Source organism: Schistocerca piceifrons, chromosome 2 (assembly GCF_021461385.2).
Source record: "Schistocerca piceifrons isolate TAMUIC-IGC-003096 chromosome 2, iqSchPice1.1, whole genome shotgun sequence".
Classification (NCBI taxonomy): Eukaryota; Metazoa; Arthropoda; class Insecta; order Orthoptera; family Acrididae; genus Schistocerca; species Schistocerca piceifrons.
Genome location: NC_060139.1, coordinates 916,686,000 through 916,708,444, shown reverse-complemented (window position 1 = coordinate 916,708,444; position 22,445 = coordinate 916,686,000). Strand labels below are relative to the sequence as shown.

Below are 22,445 nucleotides of genomic sequence, written 5' to 3'. Positions count from 1 at the left end.
TCTAACCTTTTCTCTGGAATCCTACAGGTCAACCCCACAGGAGAGCTTGTCTTCTGCAGAGAAACTCCAAGGCTGCTCTCACTGGTCACAACTCTCTATCCTTCACATGCAGTTCACAGCCCACAGCCCTCCTACTCAGTGGTCTAGCTGCCATCATTTTTCACTTAAAGACCCAATGTGAGTCCTTGGTTTTACTGACAGACGCCATTATTGGTTTCCAGCAGTAATTCTCCAATTATCAGGAAGAGCCATGGCTGAGGTGACACTTCAGGATGGGACACAGTGCTGCACGCATGTCAATCAATTACAACGTCGCTGTCACCCTTCCCTTGACGCCGAGAAACTGCTGTTTTCTTTGTTCCAGAGACAGAGCCACCTTCCTTCCCCACACCAGAAGCTGCTGGACCAACTCAGCTGCTGCAGTGGCCCACAGAGGTCTCAGAAGGTGGACCAGCCAATATAAAAGGAGGCAATGACTATTTGTTGTAGGTAGAGAGGTACAAACACAAGAATGAGTCAGTAAGGAGACCTCAGTGGCATCGAACATAGACTAGTTATTAGGAGATAACTGAGGAACAAATCACTCCCGGACAATTCAACCCTTCTAAATCTTCCCAAAGCGGCAGTTGGTCATGTGATTGTGAAGTGGAAATGCAAAGGAACAACCACAACTAAAAGAAGCCCAGCCAAACTTTACGTACTGATTCACAGGGGTCGTAGAGCATTGCAGAGACCGGTCATAAAATATAGCATGAAATCAGTGGATGGAACTACTCCTGAGTTCCAAAGTGCTACCAGCAGTCCAGCTACCACAACGACTGTGCGTAGGGATACAGAAATAATGGGGTACAATGGTCGAACATCTCCTCATAAACCACACATTTCAGTAATCAGTGCTAACCGACGGTTGAGGTACTGTAAAGGTCGCCGCCACTGTACAGTGGATGATTGGAAACGAGTGATTGGGAGTGCTATACACTGTAGTAATCCAGTGGAAGGGTTTCGGTTTGCCAAATGTTTAGAGAACGCTTGCTGCCATCACGTACAGTGCCAACAATGAAGTACAGAGGTGGTGGTGTTTCTGTATGAAAGCACATTTCGTGGTTAGTGTGTGGTTAATTTATGGCGTTTGAGAAAGAGCCGAGTGTGGAAAGATTCATTTCACAGCACTGTGTGCTGCGTTCAGTATAGAAACTGTTCAGAGCCGGTGGCAGTTTGTATCAGCATGACAACTGCCCCTGTCATAAACAGCATCTATTGCAAACAATGTTGGCAAAACGTCCGCAACTGAGCATTATAGCAGAGGTTGAAAATACCGCTTCAGTTGTAAATTACTTTATTTTCACGCGACCGGTTTCGGACTGTTATAAGCCCATCCTCAGGTGTCGTAGCTGTGCTGTGTTGCCCGAGCGCCGCGTAAACCAGGCGCGGTGTGCTGCCTATGAGCGCAGAACAGGGACCACAGCACAGATACGACACCTGAAGATGGGCTTATAACAGTCCGAAACCGGTCGCGTGAAAATAAAGTAATTTACAACTGAAGCGGTATTTCCAACCTCAGAGTCTATAGGGTAATGGTCTGTCGACTAGGACATTTCTGAAATACATAAGTACGTCGTCGGCATCATGTTGGATATCAGTGGCGCCTTTGACAACCTGTGGTGGCCTTTGCTCTTCTCCTGTTTACGGGAGAAAGAGTGTCCAGGGCCGCTTTATGGGTGTCTGAGGAGTTATTGTAAAGACAGGAAGGTTTGGCTATCATCCCCTAGCGGGAGAATTGGAAAAGTAATTACCAAGGGGTGTCCCCAAGGCTCTGTTCTGGGGTCCCTTTTCTGGGATATCCATATGGAACCATTACTAGACGGACTACAACAAAGTGAAGAAGTGCTAGAGGTGATAGCCTACGCAGATGACCTCCTCCTGCTGGTCGGCGGTCGTAGCCGAGAGGACATCGAGCCAAAGATCGAAAGGGCCATTGAAAAACTGCACCAATGGTGCCTAAACACGAAGATGAAAATATCTCCAAGTAAATCCACATACTTACTGCTAAAAGGTCAGCTTATCAGGAATCCCACTGTCAGAATCGATGGCTCACCAGTTCTTAGGCGACGGGAGGCGCGATATATGGGAGTCATAATTGACGAGAGATGGAACTTTAGAGACACATAGAAACCGTAACCCAGAGAGCCCTCTAATTACTAAATAATATCATTTCCATTGGACATAAACGATTTAATCTCCCCCCTCATCTCATCAAACTCTATCATAATAGTATTATGACCTCAGTAGTGGGTTACGGCTCTGGAGTCTGGGCGCACAGGCTCACGCAGGTCGTGCCCGCCATGATAGTCCAAAGAAACATGATTCTAAGATCAGTAGGGGCCTATAGGACATCACCAGGGGGAGCTCTGTTAGTCATAATGGGGCTCTGCCCGTAAGATATATAGATACGTGAACAAGCGGCATGGTACTGGGCTAAAAAAGGGAATGGGGAGAAAATAATAGATATCATGGGTGTGAGAGTAGAGGATAAGAGAGAAATAAGAAACAGAGGGGAGGAACTGTGGCGGAGGGATTGGGAGGAAGATGAAACGGGGAGAAGAACATTCCAGTTCTTACCTGACGTTAAAGAACGCGGGGCCATGAAATATTTCGAACCTACACGAGGACTCATCCACTTTCTCACTGGTCATGGACCCTATCCGACACACTTATGTCGGTTTGGGAAAAGGGCAACCCCCGAGTGTGACTGTGGCGCGGCGGAAGGAACTCCCGACCATGTGGTTTTCGAGTGCCCTCTCTTCAACGACGTTGCGACAACACACCGAGACAGACTTCCGAACAACGAAGCATACAATCTCCTAAGACAAGAAGACACTTTCCATACTTTGAATGCTCTGGCAGATGAGGTATCGCGAAAAGTGTTAATAGAATACCTGAGGGACCAAGAATAGGCACCAAATTCATAAACCAACCGATTAAGACCTGATCCCATTCCCATACCGCCTGTGCGTGGAATGGCCGACTTCCATCAGTTGGAAACCGCCACGTACGGGATTAGGGGGGGGGGGGGGGTCAATTACACCGATTGCGACTAAAGCACCAATGATGACGTAGGTTAAGTTAGTAGTAGTGGGACTTAGTTTAGAACACTAACATAGGAAACTGCAGCGAATACTAACCATGGCCGGCCCAGTGCCAGGGGCATGCTCCTCGGGGTTAGCCCGAGGAGCCTGGCCACTCTAAGTAGGTTTGTATTTTACTGGCACACCTGTGACGCTGCAGTTAGTAGTCATTTCTAGGTTAGATAATTAACTAAAGAAAGTAGGTAAAACTAAACTGCCCATTGCTGTTGTAGGAATCTAACCATACTGTAGTAACTTAAACTGTAGTTCACTAACATAATTGTAATATTAAACTGCAATAACTTAACTCTATGTACAATTAATGGCCCACTAATCATGTCAGGAGGTGGGTCAAATATGTATAATTAGTATTGTTGTGTCAATAAAGAATATTTTTTAAATAAAAAATAAATGCAATGCTACAGAGTTGCTCCAGTAACAGTCTTCTGAGTTCAAACACTTCCGCTGGCCACCAAACTCCCCAGACATGAATGATACCAGCCCATTCATTGATACCGAATCTGTTGCGAAATCGACGTTAATGTGTGGCACGAGGCTTTTCGTCATCCCAAATGTGGCTGTTTCGACAGTTTAAAACAACCTTCGAAGTGAAGTCAGCTTCAAACGTGTAAAAGACTGCAGCATAGAAATTGGGTAAGTCGACATAATGATGTAATAAACACATGCTAAAACTGAAACATGGCGTCCTGCGGGTGGTAAGGGTGGAGCTGTTAGTCACGTACAACACGTCAGATGCTCGCGTGCGGCACGTGCATGGCATAGACAATGTTTCCAGTACTCACCGTCTGGTTCTCTTCTACATGATGAAGGATGTCGTCGAAGTCGAAGTCCTCCTCCTAGTTGCTAACGTAACAGTTTTTCGCAGCTATTGCTGTAGCCGGATAAAATGGTATCTGATCCATCAAACGTTCTCGATACACGGGTTGTGCAGCTCTCTGCCTTCAATTCAGCTACGTTCGTAACGGGAGCACCGAACACAATCTTTCAGATAACCCTACAGCCATAGGTCACACGGATTAAGATCAGGTGATATGGGTGGCCATGCTGTAGTGAAATGATGGCAGATAATTGTAGCATTTCCGAAATTTGTAAAAAATGATCCTACCACACATCCACTGTTGGAATGACACTGGTGCGCTAAAGACTTTCACAGCGTGTGCCTGTGACGGTATAACAGGACACGCAGGACTCGTCTCCTCGGAAAAACACAGCCCTACGATAAATGAGTCTGTAAACACGCACCACCCCGTCACCTTTGCAGAGTGAAGTGGTACCGGATGGTGTGCGTGCGGACTGTCCGTTGGCTATATTCAACAATTCTGCATATTGAGATGTCCTTGGAAATAGAAATGGGCTTCGTCTGTCCACAGAATCTTCCATGGCCATTCATTGTCCACTTCGGTGCGGGTAAGAACTTCCAGACCCTACATTCGTCTTGCTGACAGGTAAGGAGGAAGCAACTATGAACACAGATGATTTTGTATGGATAGCAATGCGGCATGTTTGGTAGGATTTTATGCACTGAGCTCGTAGGCAAAGCCAACGTTCGGGAAATCCCCTCCTGCAGTGCTGTGGCCATGTCTTCGACACACGTCGGATCAACTGATCCCCTCCCTCTGCCACATTGCACTTCAAAAGGACCGGTCTCTTCGAATTTTGTAATCATTTTCTCCAGCCTCTCAGCAGACAAAGGACCAAAGCCTTTTTCCATACTCGTTAGTGTTCGGAAGCACCTCGCGGTCCTTCATGGAAAGTCATGTTGTGAGTCTGGGATGCAAACCGAGGAACAGCTGTGTGCCGCTCGTCTTTTGGAGCGCATATTATGACGGGAACAGCGCCATCTACAAACATTCATTACACTTTTTCGTTCCATAACGTCCCCCCCCTCCCCCCCCCCCCCCCCCCCCGCGTTAACTATACTCTGTTCAAATTTGACGTCACTGCCAGCAGTGGTTCTTTTTCTACAGCGTTTTGAAACGAGAAGTTGAATTATGGACACCCTGTATATGTGACTGAACAGCTTTTAATATACCCGTGCGCTCCGCATATCTGATCTATCAAGTAAATTGAGCACCTTAAATACATAAAATGGTTCGCTCTCACTTCTGAGTATTACTAAAGCGAATCTTCAATACTGTAATACAGGGCGTTAAGGTCACCGCCTGAAAGCAGTCTATAACCACTTACAGCTGGCGAGATTCTTTGTATCAGAAGATGGAATGATGCATTGCTGTTCTTTATTTTAGCTTGCGTTGTATTGGTAAATTTTTTTCCAATTTATCTGATCTCTTATGGGCCCATGCCGAAACTAGTCACTTGGTAAGCGTAGAGCACAAAAATATTCGCTATCTAGATACAACATTGTAATGGGAAAACCACAAAATTACTGCTGCGTCTGACTTTGTCTTGTTTTGAGTATGATTTTTTGTATGCCTTTGAAGATTGTTGTCATAATTAAATTTATTAGTTATTAAATAATCCGTGTTGTTGCCATTGTTTTCATTCTCAATCAGTCATCTATTGTAATGAAATTCGCTTTTCTCATAAAATAGAGGCATTCTGAAATAAATGGCCATTCGCAATATTCAAGTGATTGTGGAAAGCAACATTCAGAAACCAACTGACAAATCATCACCTTCTCCGTATATCCGGTCGCACCGGAAGTCCGCGCATCACATATTTTGCACAATTTGTTCCGAAGAGTGGCAGTTATTGGAAGAAGGCGTGAGGAGTTCCCATTTGTTAATATCCATCGCTACAAAACAATTGATCTACGATTCGTGATACAGATGCAAAAGGTATGGGCTGTAACTGTGGAATAAGGAGATTTAAATTGTGGCGCTTAAGAGAAACACAACCCTAAAATCTAAACCCTTAAAGAGCAGTAACGTTTAATTATGTTGCGTGTAGCGTTATATAATTATAAAGACGCTTAAGAGACCAAGAACAGGTTATCTACTGTCTCAAATGGACATGGAGAAAATCTACTGCAGGAACACCTCCCAGAAATTTAATGAGGCTGTGTCAGAGGGAATGTGGGAAAAAACCGTAGATAGTGAAGACGAACGTCGAATTAATACTGCCGAAGTTTCAGCGACGAATGGATAGTTGTTTCAGACCGAGCCGATTCAGAAACCACAAATGTCGAAAGATCTGGACGTTTCTCTACTTGCGAATAAAGTAAAAAATGCGGTAAAAATTGTTTAACATTTCAGTTTGAACGGGTGAGACACAACTCAACAGACCCATAGGGCAAAAACACGCTGTAAATGGTGGGAATAGTAAGGAACAAGTTTCCAACGGTACCACTCACTCTTGTTAATCATACACTACCGGTCATTAAGACCAAGAAGAAATGCAGATGACAAACGGGTATTCATCGGACAGATATATCATACTAGAACTGACTTATGATTACATTTTCACGCAATTTGGAAGCATAGATCCTGAGAAATCAGTACCCAGAACATCCACCTCTGGCCGTAATAGCGTCCTTGATACGCCTGGGCATTAAGTCAAACAGAGCTTGGATGGTGCGTACAGGTACAGCTGCCCATGCAGCTTCAACACGATACCACAGTTCAACAAGAGTAGTGACTGACTGGCTTATTGTGACGAGCCAGTTGCTCGGCCACCATTGACCAGACGTTTTCAACTGGTGAGAGATCTGGAGAATGTGCTGGCCAGGGCAGTAGTCGAACATTTTCAGTATCCAGAAAGGCCCGTACAGGACCTGCAACATGCGGTCGTGCATTACCCTACTGAAATGTAGGGTTTCGCAAGGATCGAATGAAGGGTAGAGCCACGGGTCGTAACACATCTGAAATGTAACGTGCACGGTTCAAAGTGCCGTGAATGTGAAGAACAGGTGACCGAGACGTGTAACCAAGGGCACCACATACCATCATGCCAGGTGATACGCCAATATGGCGATGACGAATACACGCTTCCAATGTGCGTTCACCGCGATGTCGCCAAACACGGATGTGACCATCATGATTCTGTAAACAGAACCTGGATTCATCCGAAAAAATTACGCTTTGCCATTCGTGCACCCAGGTTCGTCGTTGAGTACACCATCGCAGGCGCTCCTGTCTGTGATGCAGCGTCAAGGGTAACCGCAGCCATGGTCTCCGAGCTGATAGTCCATGCTGCTGCAAACGTCGTCGAACTGTTCGTGCAGATGGTGGTTGTCCTGCAAACGTCCCCATCTGTTGACTCAAGGATGGAGACATGGCTGCACGATCCGTTACAGCCATGCGAATAAGATGCCTGTCATCTCGACTGCTAGTGATACGAGGCCGTTGGGATCCAGCACGGTGTTCCATATTACCCTCCTGAACCCAGCGATACCACATTCTGCTAATAGTCATTGGATCTCGACCAACGCGAGCAGCAATGTCGCGATACGATAAACCGCAATCGCGATAGGCTACAATCCGACCTTTATCTAAGTCGGAAACGTGATGGTACACATTTCTCCTCCTTACACGAGGCATCACAACAACGTTTCACCAGGCAACGCCGGTCAACTGCTGTTTGTGTATGAGAAATCGGTTGGAAAATTTCCTCTTGTCAACACGTTATAGGTGTCGCCACCGGCGCCAACCTTGTGCGAATGCCCTGAAAAGCTAATCATCTGTATATCACAGCATCTTCTTCCTGTCGGTTAAATTTCGCGTCTGTAGCACGTCATCTTCGTGGTGTAGCAATTTTAATGGCCAGTAGTGCAGAAATGATTGCGATGTGGTTTCTTTCGGAAACATCTGGAACGAACTAAAACTAAATTCCGTAGACCGGTTCACATGAACACTTCACGTACAATTCGCTCGTTCTGAACCAATCGTAAATTATCCTTCATAGCCAGTGACGTAAAAGAAAAGCAATGAGACGATAGAAAAAAAAAGCAAAATCTGCGACGCCGAGATAACCTTTAACTTTAAATTGGCGTACGATATCTGCGAAAAGAGCGATGTGGAAATAAATCACTTCGGGTTAAAATGATACGCTAGTGTCGTAAATTCAACGTTTAAAGTGAAACTAGTTATGAAATAGTCTTGATAGGGGAGACACCATTAATGAAAAGGCAGATGGCAAGTACAGGTTCCTGCTAACACGAAACTATTTCTTCAGAGAAACTTTTGAATGTCTAGAAAATGAAGACGCAATTTAAACGTTTAATCTAGCTCAGAAGAAGTTATTGCGCTATATACAACTAACGGGCAAAATAAATACGTTTCTGATACACAAGTAAATATCAGGCACAGGCTGAAACTAACTGGAGAAACAATCTTTTTCAGGCAGGCGCAAGGAAATGAAACGCGGTATTGGATATTCCACATTGCAAGTTAGGAAGTAATCTTGATAAAAGGGGCGACACTGTAATGAAAACGCAGAAAGCAAGTGAGGCTTTCCGATGTCGTAACCGGCCGGAGTGGCCGTGCGTTTCTAGGCGCTACAGTCTGGAACCGAGCGACCGCTACGGTCGCAGGTTCGAATCCTGCCTCGGGCATGGATGTGTGTGATGTCCTTAGGTTAGTTAGGTTTAATTGGTTCTAAGTTCTAGGCGACTGATGACCTCAGAAGTTAAGTTGCATAGTGCTCAGAGCCATTTTGAACCGATGGCGTAAAATTACTTCTTCAGAGAAACTTTTAACTGTCCAGAAAATGAAATCGCAATCGAAACGGTCAACAGAGTAAAAAGGAAAAAGTTATTGCGCTACAAGCAACACCTGTGAAAAAGAAATATGTCTCTCAAACACAATGAAATAACACACACACCAGTGGCATGAAATTATAGAAATAAACACATCATGAGGCACCAAGAAATGGTAACGACGTTAGCAGGACTAGCAAGACCTACTGATGTAATAGTGCTCGTCTAAAAGACGTGTAACAAGCAATGAAATTTTCTCGCATTGTCGTCCGAGTGGCGATGTAGTGTTTGAAGCAACATTTCAGGGAATTCCGTACATGCGCGATGGGGGCTGACAACGGCTTTGTTGATGTAAACCTTCCCGTATTTTCTTCAAATGGTTATGGTAACCTATGATAAATTTAAATACGGTAGGACAGGCTTAGGATTTGAACTCCATTCCTTCGAAGTTCACGGCTGACGCCTTGTAACACTCGATCAGTGCCTACCGTATGTGAACGAGCACGTTTTCATGCATGCGTAGGTGGCCAGGGAATCAGCATACAGTCGAATCAATGCGGACGACAACACATCTCTCTGCAAGCGTTCTCTGCAGATTAGTGCAATTTCTGTATTAGGAAGCACATGTTCAAATATTTCTTAAATTCTAGATATAGCCACAACAAAGAAAGGAAGTAGATTAGAAGATTAATGTTAAACTAAGGGAGTCTGTTACATAACTAGGGACAATACTACCAAGCCATATGAAACAGAACAGACGTGCACAAACAGTAGTAATGAAGGCGAATGGAAGATTGATACAGGGTGAGCATACAGTCTTTCCTTGATTGCAAAAAGTTATTTCTAAAGAATTGTGCGGTTTCTTGCAAACAGTAGCTTAACACATGAAGCTTCCACAGATCTACGCGTTCTTTTTTGAGAATGATAGCTTAAGTCATGACATTTTTATGCATATGTTTTTACATGTACTCTGACAGAATCTGATTTCTTTTCTCTCTCTCTTGTTGGAGATTACGTAATTTAGGAATACTGCTGTCATAAGGGCAGAAGAAGGCGCTGTGTGTTTTGTGGTTTGATGAAGCACACTTCCTATTACAGTTTAGCGACATTTCCGAAGTGTCAGTGGTTGAGCTCTGCCAGATGTTAACAGCAGAAAAGGACGGTATGGAAAGTTGGGCCGGCCGGAGTGGTCGTGCGGTTCTAGGCGCTACAGTCTGGAACCGAGCGACCGCTACGGTCGCAGGTTCGAATCCTGCCTCGGGCATGGATGTGTGTGATGTCCTTAGGTTAGTTAGGTTTAATTGGTTCTAAGTTCTAGGCGACTGATGACCTCAGAAGTTAAGTCGCATAGTGCTCAGAGCCATTTGAACCAGCCATTTGGAAAGTTGAAAGAGACTGGCAGAGTTGGTGACGAGGCAAGAAACGTACACCTGGAATGAGTGACGACATTGTTGATACTGCACGTATCCCTACAGCATTTCAACGCAGTCCGCAGAAATTGACACATCGTGATTCCAGGGAAAAAGGCATACCTCAGATCACTGTGGTGAAGATATTACAAAGACGGCTGTAGTTCCATGCGTACAAGGCGGACATGTTGCAAACTTTGCAGCCAGATGGTAGACCAGACACGCTGAGTCTGCTAGAAATATACCTGAAAGAATCGATGCAGACAATGACTGCCTTAATAATGTTTTGTTTTTCCGGTGGAGCGACTTCTCACAACTCCGGGAACGTATAGAGGCATGATGTCCTGAAATCGGGGTCGGACAACCCGCACGTCATGGTACAGCAGATAAGACAAAGCTCGAATGCGGATCTGTGGTATGACGTAATACACAATAATAGTGGACAGAGCTTTTCACTGAGCCTACCACTACAGCAACAGTTTACCTGGACATGTTGGAACTTTACGTTGCACAACAGTTACAGGAAATCTACAACAAGGAATAAAACTGTACAATAAATTACCAAAAGAGATAGAAGAAATTGCCATAATACACTTACTTAAAAAGGCAGCTATTAAGTACTTGTTATGCAATACATTTTATATATTGAAGGATTACTTAGCTAAAACAGAGTAGGGGTTTGATAAGAATGTTATACAAATAAATAATAATAATAATCATTATAAAATCCCAACATTCCACATAACACCTTCACTTTATGTTATTTTTTTCCTTTCTAGAAATACTTACCCCCAAGCTATGCATAGCACAATACTAACACGTCTTCCTCTTTCTAAACTCAACGTCTCGCTCATTATGGAGGGATGCTGACTCAGTTTTTCAGGATAGCAGATGGGAAGTTGCGGTACAGAAAATGGCACAGAGATCACCAGTGTGTGTGTATGTATGTGTGGGTGGGTGTGGGTGTGAAAAAATTATTTGTAAAAAAAAGTATTGTATACCAGGAGTAAATCTAATGATTGCCTCTAACTATAAGTCTGTAAATATATATATATGTACGAATTAGCTTATTTTAAATTGATCTAAATTTGTAAATACTTTGACATGTCCTATATCCTTGTAAAAAGAGATCTACGGATGAATAAAGCTACTACTACTACAATTTGGTGCACCGCCACACTCGAGGTTGCCTGTTTGCTAGTTCTTACGAGGGAAACCTCTCATCGCACGCACCTCAGATTCGGTGGCAAAATGGTCCAGCGAACAGCCCATCAAAAACTGAAAACAGGAAGAAGGTGAACGGAACTGTGAAAAGCGAAACAAAATAGAAACCCTGAACGTCCAAGCTCAAGACATGCAACATCGAGCAAGGTGTACGAATAACAGGGTCGTGGATGTGTGGTCACGGCGTTGGACTGCGAAGCGGGAGATCCGTGTTCGTATCTCCCTCGGGGCGCGTTTTCCCCTTTTTTCACAAAATTATGAACATCGCCGTCCAGTGTGGCCGCGCGGTTCTAGGCGCTTTAGTCTGGAACCGCGTGACCGCTACGGTCGCAGGTTCGAATCCTGCATCGGGCATGGATGTGTGTGATGTCCTTAGGTTAGTTAGGTTTAATTAGTTCTAAGTTCTAGGCGACTGAAGGCCTCAGAAGTTAAGTCGCATAGTGCTGAGAGCCATTTGAACCATTATGAACATTCCGTCCGGTCATTGACGTGTCTGTTCTCCTTCTGTAGTCTTGGCAATTGTCATACTATACATTGGTTATAGTATATGAGTCGTGTAGTACGAATATACTGCCGTCGCAAGTAAATGTGATGAATAGTGAGAGCAGGAGAGATGGCGCAGAGAGCTCTCTCAGAAATGAGAACGACAAACAAACGAGTGTGAACTGTGTAACAACAAAGGAATTCAAGGGGCAAAACTTCCAATATGGAATGCAAGAGTCATTACACGCGGTACTTACGTAGGACAAATCGAAGGTACATACGTCAGGAGGACCCTTCCTTACAACTCACTGTTGCAGACTGACGTTACACAAGGACACAGACGTCTATTTGAATACAGCTAACATACATGTCAATGACCGGATGGAAAGTTCATAATTTTGTGAAAAAAAAGGGGACAGGAGGTACATAATCATGACCCCATCGTTACTCAAACTCACTCAATGTTACACATGTGCTTGGACCGTTTACTATTCCTATTTTGCTTCTTTCTTCACATTTCAGTACAGCTTCTTCCTGTTTTCATGCTTGATCTGTGTTCACTTTTTGACAGGTTATCTTCTGGGCCATCTCACTGCTAAATCTGATGGGACTGCGATGGAGAGTTTCCCTTATTAGACGAAACCTTTCCGGACGGACGGATCGGTAGAGACGGTCTTAATCGTGGTCCCCACGTTCACCAGACACAACACCTATTGCTTTTTTATGGCTTACGTTTAAAGTGTTCATTTCACCAGTTCCCGATGTGCAAGCTCTTACGACACGCACACGAAATGCTGTAGCGGCGGTGACGGAAGAGATGCTGACAAAGGCGTGCGGTCTAACAGAGTTTCACCTATAAGTTCTACGGGCAAAAAACAGAGGACCTGCCGAAGAAGTGTATCCATACAATGTATTAAGCTACCATTCGTAACAACTCGCACGTATCCAGAATGGTTCCTTGGAAAAAAATTTTTGTAATTGGGGAAATATCTTATGCCTACTTTGTACTACCAAGCGGTATGAAACAGAACAAACACCTACTGATAAGAGTAACGACATATGTTTATTGGGACGTTCTGCGAGGGTAAGGACACCCGCTTACAAGACTCTAGTCTCACCATTTCTAGAGCGCTTTTCTAGGGAAGCGGTTTCTTTAAAATATAGCCATGATATCAGGTGTCGAATGAATACAGACACACTGCTACGACTATAACAAGCCAGTGCAGTCCATACGAAAGCGAAACGCTCACGGAACATAAACGGGAATTTTTGGAGAAAGTGTGGTCTTGTACTCGGCAAAACCTGCTGGGTAATTTGAAATTGGGTGGTTGATCTGGAGGGGGGGGGGGGGGGGCGACCAAACAGAAAGTCATTCGTCCCTTCGGACTCGGTAAGGAAGTTGGCAGTGCCCCTTCAAAGGAACAGGCATTTGCCTGAAGCGATTTAGGGAAATTACGGAAAACGTGAATCAGGATAGCCGGACACGGGCCTGAAGCCTCGTCCTGTCGAATGCGAGTCCATGTCCGCTGTCCACTGTGCGATAAATTTAGAGAGTCACCATTCGAGGTTGAAGATGTGACAGTTTTTCTACTATCATAGTATAGCTTACCTAGCCCAGTGATCAACAGAACTGTGTAATAGAGATTAGAGTGCTTAAAGAAGCATCCAGATAGTCACTTATTATCCGCTCTATACGGGAGTAGAATAGGACATGCAACAGGAATGGTGTGTCACAAAATACTTTCCACCACGTGCTTTAAATTAACTAGTGGAATTTCTAAGTTGATTTAGCACTCGTCAAGCGTTTTTATTGTTTCTTTCACTAGCGTATTATGAAAAGAACGATTGTTTTTCTGCCTCTGCATGTCACGTTTATATTTAATGTAACTGCATTCTCAAAGTTCTTCCAGGATCAGTATTTATTTAACTGACTCCATTACTCAAGTATTCTCCCAAAATTCTATAAAGAAATTGCTGCAAAATCGTAGAACATATCTACTTCACATTAATAATTTCCAGTGACTTAAATCCGCCACCACTTCTCATTTATATCCTCAGAGTCTGCTGTTAGCCTGTCCTAACACATACCCATGTATTCTTGTGCACCATCACCATGAAGGATAGACATTAATTACACACAACTTTTCTCTTTCATTAATGAACTAAAGCTTCAGCTTTCTTACAGTGAATGACCTTCTGCGATTTGCTTTATCATTAAACCAAATTCACAGGTATTTGTGTGAGAAGATTGCCATTTCTGACTACTGAATGTCCTTGTCAAGGGTCGTTATTTATATTTATGTATTTTATTTATTTAGTTTTGTTACCTTTGGTTAGTACACTGCATTGCGGTTTTTAATTTCTGGAACAATATTGTTATTGGAGTTTCGGCGAGTGTGTCTAGATAATGCGAGCAATTTTCTTCAGGTAATACAGACACTGATTGTTGCATTAAACAGATTTACATACGATAAATTATGACGGGTAGTAAATGGTATTAATTCAGTTTCATTCACGGAGCTACGCACAGAGCTCACAAAACAAACACGGGCAAAAACACATTGCAACTCACCAGTTCTTGGGAAAAACCAATGTCAGTGGTACGAAGAAATTCAGTAGCTCGACGCTAGGCGGACTCACAGAACACACACACACGAGCACACGCTCTTTAGCACACACGACCGGACCGTAATCTCGCAAACGCGAGCGACGCGAAACCACAAGCGCAACGAGACAGCGACCGTCAGCTGCGACTGGCGGCCGGCGACTGACGGCCGCTGCTCGGAGACGTGGCAACACTGCCGCGCTGGCTTCCCGCGCGCGGGAGAAACAACTGAGCGACGCGATACGACAGGCGCGCGCGCGGAGCTGCAGTGCGCCTTGTTTAACAATGCTGTGATTAACTATTGAGGAATACGAGTGGTGAGGGTAAAGGAGGTATCCAATAGACGTTCTTGTTGAAGCGCACGTGCTCGCATGGTTGCCAACTCTATAGAAGGCACAACAGTTTTTCAGAACGTTCTGCCCTCTCGCATATTATATTCACTGGCAAATTATTTTTGTTTTAATGAGCCTTCTATAGGGAATGTTAATGGAATTTATGGTCTGCCACGCATAGACAATGCAGTGTTTTCCTTTTTAGGGTTCTGTACCTCAGTCGGTTAAAACGGAAACCCTACAGGATCATTTTGTTGTCTCTCTCTGTGTGTGTCTGTCCATTTTTCTCAGGAACTGTTATAGGTGTCATATCGAAATTTATGTCTGGAACAAATGTTTATGATCCCTTGGCGATGTGAATAATTTAAGCTTCAAAGTCAATGCAATCAAAAGATATGGCCGTTTATGCCACATACGTTGATACTCGCAGGCTCATGCATCAGAACCCATAGATGGACTAGCTACTTACACGTCGATTCTGGTGGTGTAGCAATAAAGAGAGTGCCTGGAAACCGAGAGGTACTGAAATAGAATTTCAGTCACACCATGGATTTTTCATTCTTTTCTTTAACGTAGATCTCACCTCTCAATGATGTGAGGGGTTGCCACAAACAACATGTCGTTCGGATTCCATGTTAAACTGTAGGTCCTCGTTCACCTGTTAGATACTTTGTACAGGTTAGGGACATGCAGGTTGCCAACATGGCATCTGATAGAAAGATTTGCACCAGGTCATTGAGCCATGAGAAAATATTACTATTACCATATATATATACAATTAAGTTTGTATGGAGCCCTCAAGCGTGAGTCCTAGTCGCACATGTTTGGTTGCTTTTTTAAGTTAATCAGCTTTATCATTGCCCAGATGAAGTTTCACCAGTGTGGTGTACAAGTGCTGGCCACCTCCTCCTGTTTTCATGAAGCTTCTATTCCTATACATCTATCAAATGAAATTCTCTCTACTCCACGTCTGTCTTCACTATATCCATCCAGCGTTTTCTGGGCTCCCTGTGCAGTCTTTTGCCTCAGACATCTATTTCGAAATATAATCTGGTTGGTCTCTTCTCGCCCATTCTCAGAAATGTGCCCATACCAGTTCAGTCTGTGTTTCTTTATTACTCTAATGAACTACTTACACTTTCTTGTAGTTTGATTCATAGCTCTTATAAACCTCATTCCTAATGCATGTGTTATACTGTAGCCTTTTTGCAGCAGGGCACATGGCCCTGAACCATAAGTGAGTATTGGCACAAAATATGTGTAATACATACTTGTTTTGGTATTTTATTGACCTGTAGAAGGTTTCTGACTTCATTGTAAACAGTAGATACCTTCTGTATTCTGCTGAGTACGATTATTTCCTGGTTCATAGTGTTGTCTTTGGTATCTGTGCTTCTGAGGTATTTTAAATGGGAAGCCAATTCTAATTTTGTCCTTTTGAAATAAAAGCTCAGGCCTGTTTCTTCCTTGCTAATTATCTACAGCGGGGATGGACAAGAATCCGGCCTGCGAGACGCGCTCTGGCTCGAGTGCTACAACGCTCAGACTTGCTTCACACTTCCCCCACCACCATGCCACTCTGTTTGAGAGCGAGGAGGTTCAAGAGGGGAAAGTTGCGAACGCGCCGCATTTAAATGGGAATGCAATCGCACTGCATACGACTTGGTTTTAAATTTCACATTCCTCAACTAGGTAGACCAAAAGTAAAACAATTTTTTAGTATTCTTTAATGAGTTTTGGCCCGCTAAAGCCTATTTTTATCTGGTACAAACCGTCAGCATAGGGACGGACTCGAATAATTTCACAGATTTTCGCCCTCAGGCTGCCACGTATTCGTGACTTATATAGTTTCATAGTTGGAAAAAACGTCTTTCACACGCGGATGATGGTCGGAATATTGTAGCACTTTTGAAACTTCATTACGGAGGCGTGGAAACTTTGCCTGAGGTAGGCAATTGAGACGTTCTGGACTGTTTTAACGTTAAAGGGATTTGTCTCTAAAACGGGAATTACCTTGCAGATCAATCAGTTACATGTGCCCAAGGACAAGGGCGTTTTCAACTGAAACAGCAAACGGCCTAGAAAATAGATGTAAGATTGGCGGTGTCCTCAAAGCGTTTACAAAACTATGCTTGCAATTCTTTCTAGGCCACTATGATTCCTTCAAGGTCACAATGTTTACTTTAATGCCAGTGAGCTTAGGGAACTGGAGTGTGTTTCTCGGAATGTGTGCGGTCTGTGATGCGATTTTCATTTTAAATGCATCCTCATCAAATCAGAAAGAAGATGTTTCTCAATGTCTTACTGTGGGCGGAGCGCGTTACAGTTCATTTAAAATTGGAAGTCTGCAGTCCATTTCACATGTTCTAATTCTCGTTCCTGCTAACCTTTTTTCTTCATAAATTCAACATTAACTAGTTTTACAATGAAAAATCCTTCCAGGCTTGAACCTTGATCGAATGAACGTACTTTGCAGTCAATATAAAGTTTCCAAGCTCTTCGTTTAGTTCCATCGAAAACTGTTGCAATCGGCAGTGGAATAATGCGCGCGACTTCAAACTTTTCGCTGTATGTATTACCGATTCCTTCACGTACTCGGTGCCTAAACATTTAGCTCAAAATGCTTCTTGGTGTATTGAACAATGAAATCAGTCTGTCAATTGTAATTATTTGCTCTTTCATTGTCAGCTAAATCTTTGAATTCTTTCTGCATGGTACTGTTATGTCGTTTCATAGCAAGTTTGCAGAACCCGTCACTTCTGCGAGTGTATAATGTATACTGCGAATTCTCATCCTTCTTTTCTGTCGTAACTATTCATTTTTAAAGGCTTATGACAGTAGCTTGCTAGATTGCCTCTTTTTGTGCAAACAGCCGCTGGAACTGTGAACGTCCTTTATACCACGAACAAATAACGAAAGGTTAACAAAGCTGATAGCACGATTCTGCGGAACAGAAAACTGCTATACTGACGGAAAAATGCCACACAGCAATATTAAATATGTCGCACTCTTCCGTGTACTTCGGAGGGGAACTGAGCAAAGGAGAGACAAAGGTTGGTCTACAAGCGGCCCCCCCCCCCCCCCCCCCCGACCGTGGCGATTTTATTGTACGGCATATTTAGCTCACAAATACTTTGTTGGGCATTAAAATTGAAACAGCATGAAAACGGCGTGTAACAAAAGCCAGAGTGGCATGAAGTGTACCGAACCGTTGGATGTGCGACTGACTGCATTTCAGTGTAACCTCTCAAAATTGGGTAGGAGTAACGCCATCTACGTTCTGTCTAGAATGGAAAATAACTCAGTGGGCTTTTCATTTAGGAATGGTTCTTTGGGAGAATATCACATGAGAATGATAAACGTCTGCAAGCACGTGTCGGAATTCGAAAGAGACAGGTTCGGTATGGTTTATAATTCCATGACGTTGCTGCTCGCGTTACTGGGAATCCCACAACAGTCACTCGAAAATGGAGTTGGTAAATTCAGCAGAGCCGTGCTTAACGCAGTGTAGGATCTCTATGACCGCACACGTGTAGTACCTACACAGACACATTGTTCGGTCCACAGCTCAGCTACGTACAGCCCACGTCACGTACGCCGGGTCAGGAAGTGGGCTTGCTTGCCTCCAGCGAAATAAGTATCTCTAGGGACAGTGCGACGATGTCTGCAGCACCACGAATTGTCACCATGGTGACCATTGTTGCGGCTTTCCTTGACGCGGCGGCAAACAGAGGCACGTAGACAATGGTGCGCTCTAAGGCTGGCAGTGAGTGAGAGGTGGGACCACATCATCTTTTCAGACGATTACGTTTTGCGTATCACATCACCATAGACGTATCAGTGTGGGGAGAAAGAACGTTCCCAGACTGCATTCGTCAACGTCATCTGGACCCAGACCAGGCGTGATGACACTGGAAGCCATTGGACGCATACCACCACCACCTCGGGTTCGCATAGCAGATAATCAGAATTGCAGGCGTTACATTTCAGCCGTGTTGTGGCCGGTGGGTGCGCCCTGTCTTCGAAGTCCATGTGAAATCATCCATCAATAAGATAACCCCAGGCCCTAGTTGCTCATGCTGCCCTGATCCATTTCGATCACCATCCATACCCTGCGTTATTTTGCTTGCGACTTAGCAGAATTCCTTCATTCCTTCTTCTATATGATCTCCAACCTTGGACATAATTCTATCGCGAATGTCATTTCTGCTACTCCTGATCACTTTCGTCATTGTTTCGTTTACATTTAGTCCACATTTTGTGCTCGTTAGACTGTTCATTCCACGTTCTGCAATTTATCCTCTCTTTCTCCGACTATGATGATGCCATCAGCGAATCGTATCCATAATAGCCCTTCATAATGAATTTCAGTCCCAAGCTACATCTACATCTACATGACTATTCTGAAATTCACAATTAAACACCTGGCAAAGGATACATCGAACCACCTTCAAGCAATTTTCTCTACCGTTCCACTCCTGAACAGCGCACAGGAAAAACGAACACTTAAATCTTACTATGCGACTTCTGATGCCTCTTATTTTACGAGGGTAATCCCAAAAGTAAGGTCTCCTATTTTTTTATAAGTGCATAGACCTGCTTATTTATACAGTGGCTTATATCAGTTTACAGGTTGAACATTTAGCTATTTTTCGACATAGTGGAAGAGGTTCATAACTTTCTGAACACCATGGCGGCGAGCTCGTATGACATGGGCGTACAAAAACTGCCACAGGGTCAACAAAAATGCATCGACAGAAATGGCATTATGTCGAAAAATAGCTAAATATTCAAGCTGTAAACTGATGTAAACCATTGTAGAAATAAACAGGTCTATGTACTTATAAAAATTGGAGACCTTACTTTTGGGATTACCCTCATATTATGATGATCATTTCTCCCACTGTAGGTGAGCGCCAACAAAGCATTTTCACACTCTGACGAGAAAATCTGTGATTAAAATTTAACCAAGAAAGACGAAGTAAATATGCCAGAATTCTAATCAAGAAAAGCTGCCAATATTAGTATCTTAGATGTAGTTACCCTCGGATTAGTGAAGCAATTTAAATCAGTTAATGAAAGCAAATCTTCCGGTCCACACTGTATACGAATATGGCTCCTTTCAGAGTATGCCGATGCAATAGTTCCATACTTAACAGTCATATACAACAGCTCGCTCAATGAGAAATCCGTAGCCAAAGACTGGAAAGTTCCACACGTCACACCAATACTGAAGAAAGGCAATAGGAGTAATCCACTACATTACAGGCCCATATCATTAACGTCGATATGCAGCTGGATTTTCGAATATATATTGTGTTCGAATAATACGAATCACCTCGAAGAGAAGGGTCTAGTAACACACAGTCAACACAGCATAATAAAACATTGTTCTTGTGAAACGCAACTAGCTCTCTACTCTCACGAAGTGTTGAGTGCTATCGACAAAGAATTTCAAATCGACTCCGTATTTCGAGATTTCCAGAAATCTTATGACACCATACCTCACATACGGCTTGTAATCAAATTTTGTGCTTATGGAATATTGTGCGACTGGATTCGTGATTTTCTGTCAGAGAGGTCACAATTCGTAGTCATTGAGTAAAATAGTTAACGCCATAGGCTCTCTGCTGTTCCTTATCTATATAAACGATTTAGGAGGCAATCTGAGCAGATATCTTAGGTTGCTTCCAGATGATGCTGTCATTTACCGTCTAATATAGTCATCAGAAGATGAAAATCAACTCCAAAACGATTTACGTAGGATATCAATATGGGACGAAAATTGGCAATTGACTCTCAATAATGAAAAGTGAGAGTTCATACACATGAGTGCTAAAAGGAATCGGTTAGACTTCGGTTATGCGATGAATCAATCAAATCTAAAGGCCGTAAATTCAACTAAATACTTAGGAACTGCCATTACGAATAACTTAAATTGTAAAGAACACATAGAAACTTGTGGGGAACGCGAACCAAAGAGTGCATTTTATTGGCAGAACACTTAGAAGATGCACAGATACACGAAAGAGACTGCCTACAATACACATGTCCGTCCTCTTTTGGATTATTTACAGATAGGATTATCGGACCACATCGAGAAGGTTCAAACAAGTGGAGCACGTTTTGTATTATCGAGAAATAGGGGAGATAGTATCACGGACATGATAAGGGATTTACGGTGGAAATCATTAAAACACAGTCGTTTTTCTTTCTCACGAAACCTCAATTACCAACCTTATCCTCCGAATGCGAAAATATTTTTTTTGGCCGACCTGTAAAGGGAAAAACGATCATCATAACAAAATAAGGGAAATCTGAGCTCGCACGGTAAGATACAGGTGTTCGTTTTTTCCGTGCGCTATCCGAGAGTGAAATAATAGAGAATCAGTGTGAAAGTGGTTCGGTGAACTCTCTTCTAGGCATTTAAGTGTGATTTGGATAGTAACCATGTAGATGTAGATGAGGCTGAAAAGATCCTGCCGCAACGAAAACTGCCCCTGTTTTAATTATTAACACATTATTTAGCGTATCATATCCGTGGCACGCTCTCCCCTTTTTCGTGATAATAGTTTACGAGCTGCCCTTCTTTGTACTTTTTCAATGTCCTCCGCCAATCACGATGCAGATCTCACACCGTAGAGCAATACTCCAAGAAGAGGGCAGGGAAGCGCAGTGTAAGCAGTCTCTTTAGTAGACCTATTGGATTTTCTAAATGCTCTGCCAATACATTGCAGTCTTTGGTTTGCTTTACCCCCAGCGTTATCTGTGTGATCATTCCAGTTTAAGTTACTTGTAACTGTAATCGCTAAGTATTTAGTTGGATTGACAGCCTTTAGATTTGTGTGATTTGTCGTCTAACCGAAATTTAGCGGATTCCTTTTAGTACTCATGTAGATGAATGTCCAGTTTTCATTATTTAGAGTCAATTGCCACTTTTCGCACCATGCAGATATTTTGCCTAATTCATTTTAGATTTGGTTTTGATTCTCTGATGTCTTTAAGAGACGTTAAATAACAGCATCATCTGTGTACACTCTAAGAGGGCATCACTTACGTAGATCAGGAACAGCAGAGGACCTACAACACTTCCTCGTAGAAGGCAAGATATTACTTCTGTTTTACTAGTTGACCTTCCGTCAGTTACTACGAACTGTGACATTTCTGACAGGAAATCATAAATCCAGTCGCACAACAGAGACGATGCTCCATAGGCAAGTAATTTGATCAGAAGTCGCTTGTGAGGAATGATGTTAAAAGCCTTCTGGAAATCTAAAAATATGGAATCAATTTGACATCCATGCCGATAACACTCATTACTTAGGGAGGATAAAGTGCTAGTTGTGTTTCACATGAACTATAGTTATTTAATCCTTGTTGACTAGCCGGCCACTGTGGCAAAGCGGTTCTAGGCGCTTCAGTCCGGAACCGCGCTGCTGCTACGGTCGCAGGATCGAATCCTGCCTCGGGCGTGGATGTATGTGATGTCCTCAGGTTATGTTAGGTTTAAGTAGTTCTAAGTCTAGGGGACTGATGACCTCAGATGTTAAGTCCCATAGTGTTTAGAGCCATTTGAACTTTGTTGGCTCC

At 43.3% G+C, this 22,445-nt stretch overlaps 1 long non-coding RNA gene across 1 annotated transcript in view; it reads right to left on the bottom strand.

Annotated features, from left to right (window-relative positions):
* Positions 1-14,680, bottom strand: part of LOC124773931 — a 264,164-nt gene extending 249,484 nt beyond the window's left edge. The window contains exon 1 of the long non-coding RNA XR_007014971.1: positions 14,491-14,680. This is a non-coding gene — a long non-coding RNA (uncharacterized LOC124773931). The remainder of the gene's footprint in view (positions 1-14,490) is intronic.
* Between the last annotated feature and the right edge of the window lie 7,765 nt (positions 14,681-22,445).